Source organism: Antedon bifida, chromosome 7, assembly GCF_963402885.1.
Source record: "Antedon bifida chromosome 7, ecAntBifi1.1, whole genome shotgun sequence".
Lineage (NCBI taxonomy): Eukaryota > Metazoa > Echinodermata > Crinoidea > Comatulida > Antedonidae > Antedon > Antedon bifida.
Genome location: NC_136232.1, coordinates 20,878,260 through 20,884,716, shown reverse-complemented (window position 1 = coordinate 20,884,716; position 6,457 = coordinate 20,878,260). Strand labels below are relative to the sequence as shown.

The 6,457-nt window shown below is 30.3% G+C and overlaps 1 protein-coding gene across 1 annotated transcript in view; it reads right to left on the bottom strand.

Annotated features, from left to right (window-relative positions):
• Positions 1-6,457, bottom strand: part of LOC144848525 (ubiquitin-conjugating enzyme E2 J1-like) — a 331,913-nt gene that overhangs the window by 144,062 nt on the left and 181,394 nt on the right. The gene's annotated exons all lie outside the window — the stretch shown is intronic.

The following is a 6,457-nucleotide window of genomic DNA, read 5'->3' as shown; positions in this document are numbered from 1 at the left end:
GTCTTTGAATGATGGTCGTAAGACGGGGAAGGTTGGCATATAGTGTCTTGTTGGTGGTGTGTGAGGACCATGGGATGTTTTGGACGGCAGCATGTGGGTGTATGCTCCATCCAATGATTTTGAGAGCAATGAAGTAAGACTCCATGTCTCACAGCCGTAAAGAAGAATGGCTTCAACTGTTGACTTGAAGAGGCGGATTTTTGTGGACTTGTTGATACGAGATGCCCATATTTTTGAAAGACTGTTCAGCGCACCCCATGCTTGACCAAGTCTTGCTTCGACATCATGGTTAGTGGATGAACAGTAGCTTCCGAGGTACTTGAAATCCTCTACTTGCATAACATTAACAAGGATAAAAACACCACTATTTATTCTCTATCACCTTCCTCAAACCACCCTGACTTAAGCTCTGCCTACACTATCAAACTTTATGTGACAAAAAATGTGATGTGCCAATATATGAACATGATGATGTCATATCACTATCATTTAAGCATAATCACTGCCTAGTTTGATAGTGTAGACAGACCTTTAAAATAGTTCCTCAACACTGTAAACTTTTTAATTAGATTTAGTTTGAAAAGCAAGGGTATGCCATCCTGTGATTAGTGACATTTATTTTGTTCGATGTGCTTTAAATAATAAATATATATTAGGCTCTAAACACAAAGCACAAACGTTTGTATAAATGAAACTATAAATAATAATTTTGTATTTGTATGTACAGGTATATATAATTATAGTGCAAATTTTAGTTAATTAAAAAATATAGATGTAAATAAATAGTTTGTTTAATTGAATATATTATAACACAGCTACTGTAGCTTACCCAAACGCCATACTTGAACATTTCTTGTTCAGTGCAGTGGCGTAACGTACCCGAGGCCCCTGGTTTAGCCAATGAGCGCTCATAGCTGGTATGCCACTGGTCTTGTTAAGTTTATGGTTAAATAACTTACTTTTGAATATTTTGAAATAGATCTATAAAAGTATTCACCTTGATTTCTATATAAAATATATATAAAAAATTATAATACATTTTTCTTCCAACACGTTAAAAATACATGTATTAATAAATAGGCCTAGTATTTAATTTTCACAAAGTAATTATTAATGATATCTGCTAAAACATCCGATACCGTATTGCTCAGAAACTCGTGATTAGATTGGGTTCAAACATTCAACTATCTGGCAACGTGGTTTAAAAAAAACATAGAGGGCCGGCTCTTAGTAAGTTAACCGGACCTTGTTGATTCGGATTTTATGCTTAAAAGCTACTTTTTTCTCAGTAATGAATGTATAGAATACACAATAATATTGTCAGGTAATATTTCTACCTCATTTTTTTTTCAATATCTTAAATTGTAACTTATAATAGGCATCGAATGTCCATTTTTTATGTGCAAAAAGGGCTAGGCCTAAGCCTCTCGCTAGCTATATTGTGTAGGCCAGGCAGATCCATCTTTCTTACATGCATAACAAAAAGGTGAGGCCGGCCGGACAGGGCCTTCGTTTAGTTAGCCTGTAACAGCCTGACCTACTGGTAGGCATTTTTCTTTTCTGTCTAGTTTTTAAACGTATTTATATAGGCTTATGAGTATAACATTTACGTGTAAGTTTAGCCCTACTCCTATACCGGGCTAGCTAGTAGTCCTAACATAACAATTAAATTTAAAAGGCAAAAAAGATGATAGGCCTAGGCCTAAATAAAAAATAACACATTTGTGACATTTTGTATTAAGAGAAGATACCCAGTCAGGAGGAGGCAACACATTGCACACCTGAACTGAATCACCTGAGTCTGAGATTACGGATTAATTTAATTTTTTTATTTATATTTTCCCATTTCAGTTTAATAACATTAATTAAATTAATAGTAAAAAGAGGCATTATTAATATTATTTAGATTTAGTATTTCATTATATTTTTTAAATAGTTTATTCAGTTAAAGCAAAAAGAAATGTATTATTTCATAATTTTTAGAATGAATGGGATCCCTGAATTGTACAACACAAATATATCCCAGCTGTACCAGTTTTTAAATCAAAATCAATAGAGAATATTGATCTTGCAGTGTGGCAGTTCATGCTGTATATTACACATAGGTTCACTGTAATTAATAATCCTAACTGTACAGTTACTGCAACTACACTTAAACAGTGATATTCTATACCAATAGATAAGGAAATATATATGCAGATTGAAAATTAAACAAAAAATAACAATTGCATTGTGATTAAACTACATAATTATTGTATTTATCAAATGGTGATTTGATTGTTTTAATTCATCAATCTCATATGTCGTTGATCCATAATCAATCATCATTCTCAAAACTTGTTGATAAACTGTTAAATTTACATTTCAACAATAGTTTCTGGAATTTGAGTGTGTTATTGTTTTCACACCAAGCTACAGTTTCAGCTACAATTGCAGCCTAAAAATAATGAATGTACAGGGGGCATTCCACAGTATTTGGTCCGTGGGTTTAAAAATTTCATTTACTGATTTTGATGTAACTCTTGGCCATTTCTCAAAGTAGACATGTTGAAGTTTATTAAATAACATTTTTTTTATTTTTCTGATATTGATTTTTTAAGTTATTGAATATTAAATATGAAAAAGTCATATTTGGCGTTACGGACGGGACATTTTTAATCCTATTTATTTCATAAACTATGCATCTTATTACTGTTTTTTCAACAGATATAGTTACTTTATGTCTCAATAATACATAATCAAGTATTTAATTAAAATTTTGTTGTTTATTAATTTCATACATCCATTTCAAATTCATAAATGTCCCGTCCGCGACGTTTTAGGCGGTTTTTTTACATTTATTTTAAAAGTAATGATGCAAAAATCTTGATATTTCATTTTCTCCTCCTGAGAACTATATCTCATTATATTATGAACAAATTTTTTGAAAATTTTAGATTTTGATGAAAATATCATATTTCAAAAATATATTGTTACGGACGGGACATTTTTGTTACGGACGGGACGTATCATTTAAATCCTAATTATTTCACAAACCATGCATCTTTTAAACATTTTTTTGCCAGATATAGTTACTCTATGTCCCTATTGTACATATTCAAGCATTTTATAACACATATTTTGTTTATTAAATTTCATATATACATTTCAAAATTCATAATTGTCCCATCCGCGACATTTTAATAGTAGTTTTATGGTGTTTTTTACATTTCAGTTAAAAGTATTGATACCACAATTTAATATTTTGTTTTCTCCTTTTAAAACTATATGCAATACATTATAAACAAATATTTTGAAACTTTTGGTGAAAATATCATATTAAAAAATATATTGATGACATTTTTCGTAGGCACGGGACAGACATTTTTGTTAAGGACGGGACATATCATTTAAATCCTTTTTATTTCATAATAAAACCATGCATCTTGTTAACATTTTTGCCCATAAATATACTGCAGTTACTTTTTTTTCAAGTAAGCTCCAATTATTCATAATATTAAAATTGTTTATTAATTTCATACTTGCATTTCAAAATTCATAATTGTTACTTCTGAGACATTTCGATTGGGGGTTTTTCCTCACTTGTGTTTATTGAAGTAATGGCTTTAAAATTGTTATTTAATTCCTAATTTTAAATCTTAATTTTCAACTCCTAAGGATATTAAATTGCAATAGATTTAAACAAGTTTTTTAAAACTTGTATTTTTTTATTAAAAAAACATTACTATCAAAATTTATTGAATGTTACGGATGGGACATTTTTTTTATGGATGTGATGACAATATTGTAAGAATTAAAAAGTGTTTTTGTACTGTAGGCTGAGAAGTACTGTACAAAGGTGTTAACTGTTGTTTATTAATCACAAAACATTGTGGTCTGTATTTAAAACAACAACCCACAAAAGAACAATACCTAAATCCAAAACAACATGACCAGTATGAATGGGAGTATTGGGTGCGGTCATCGCTTTGTAGATTTCATTCTTTGGTGAATTTGCAACCAAAAACCTTTTATAAATCAGATACTAAATAATTAAGATTGAATTTTAATAGAAGTAGGCCTACAGTTATTAAATCCAAGAAAGGATAGAAGGAAATTTCAGATGCAACTTGGATCCACTATTCACTAAAACAAATTCAGACGTCAAACGCCAACGCCAATTTTTAAAGATTCGCCTTAAATGTGTTAATATCTTGAAGTCTTGTTTAATATGCCAAGCATAACTTTTATATTAGTGTAAATAAATATTTTGATAACATTTTACAATATTGCTTCTCGTTATAACTCTTCGAATAATTAATTTTATAAATAATATTTCATATTTATGAATTTTAATATTTTCACTTGACATAAACTTTTAAACAGTGTTTCAAAGGTTGAATTGTATTTTGACTTGTAAATAAAAGATTACATTGATGTAAAAAACTTATTTTTAAATTTTTTTAATAGCAAAATTATACAATTTTTTAACGTGGACAAAGTTGTCCTGTCCGCGACGTTAGAAATGTCCCGTCCGTAACGACATATAAATCATATTTATTAATAAATTTTCAGTTCAATTTTTATAATTAACATTCAGTTATCTAAAACAACTATCTGGCAACATAATATAAATACAAAACAAATTTTAAAATCTCTTTTAAATGAGGAGAAATATTACAATATGTAAACCTTCTCAAAAGTGATGTCCATTTGCCGTCCCATCCGCGACGCATACAATTTTCATAATAAAATTTTTTTTGTACAGTCTTTTTTCTTTTTTTGACTTTCATAATAAACATTGGCCATATATGTATACATTTATTCTACTTTGAATCTTGTATTCTTTTTTATTTCTAAGATATGTCTAGTTATATTCTCAAAAATGTCCCGTCCGTAACAAAAAAATACTGTGGAATGCCCCACAGATAAATACAGCACTACCGCTATAATACTTTAATGGTCTGTCAGACCAAATCTTCCAGATGCCTCTCAATTTAATCACACCAAAAAACTATTGCTTTTGGTCTCCAGTTTCCCTCAAGCTTTCCCAATTTATCCGTAGTGTTATTAAAGCTGTCTACTGTACACTTATCAAACTAGTTTGACAAAAAAGTGCGATGTACCCAAATATGGTAGTGATGTGACATCATCGTGTCCATATATATATTTTTTGTATATGAAGTTTGATAGTGTAGACAGAGCTTAAGTAGACATTATTGTATACCACTGCCATTACACTTCAAACATTCTTTTTTTTTCTTTTTCCGTGATTAATATCTATTTGAAATTGTCATTTGCGACAGGACGTCTGCCTACTGCTACTACTTACTACTATTTACATAATTTGAATATTCTTTATTTACGTTTTCATGTAATTGTTTACTAGCATACAATAACAAACATAGACAGGCTACAATAAGATAACATATTGTTTATAATCAATTATTCATAAATTAAAGTACAACTGTCTTGACATTTTCAATGAAGTGCTCAGGCAAAAGTGTTTTGATATGGACAAATTTTATGTTCAAATAAATTGGTCTTTCAGTATTCATTAATTACTAGAATAGAGAGGAAATTCTACTAATTACCCCCATGGGAGAAGATTTTCAGAAAACCATGTCTCTCAGAGCCTCAAGCGATTCTTATGAAATCATTCATTTACCTAATTAATTACATACAATGCGAGTATACATTGAAAACAATTTTATCTGGTATGTTTAGGAATAGATAATATTACCATATATAAACTCTGGTATAATCCCAACCCCTAGAACACGAAATTGGGCCGACTTTGTGGGGTCGCTTAGGACTATACCCGGGCCAGGGAAACCCTGATTTAGTGAAATGGTTGGTAGGCTTAAGAATTTCTTGTAAAAACTTATCTGAACTGGCTAGAGAGAGGCCTTCATCCAGATCAAAAAGTCAATACTGGAAGTATACCTGGGTATATTCTTGATTTATGCTTTAAATCAGACAAACAGAAGTGTGATAATTCCTGAGGATATACAGTAATTGAATACAGTAGTAATATACAGTACACACTGTATCACATTCATATACCATTGGGAATTTCCCACACAAGTAGACAAGTAGAAATAGTTATGTGACTGAATTTGTAATCAGAGAATGAATATACATTATACAAACAACTGTTGGGCCTATTGCCCGACATCACAAATAGGGATAGATACAAATAATGAATACTGTGTATTGATTGTGCTTGGGGGTTGCTTCATCCAAAAGTAAAGTGTGATAAATAAAGCTTCTTAGTCTCATTTTATTTGCTGGTGCCATTAAATACTGTTTGTACTGACATATGGTGTTATGCTTGAGTGATTTCCTTTTTTTTTTAAACATTTGTACTGCTACTGTACAGTACAACTTTACATTGGTGTTTGTCTGTGTATAGTACTATCAGTTTTTTATAAAGTAAAAATTCGCAAACAATAATTAAAAAAAAATGTGATGAACT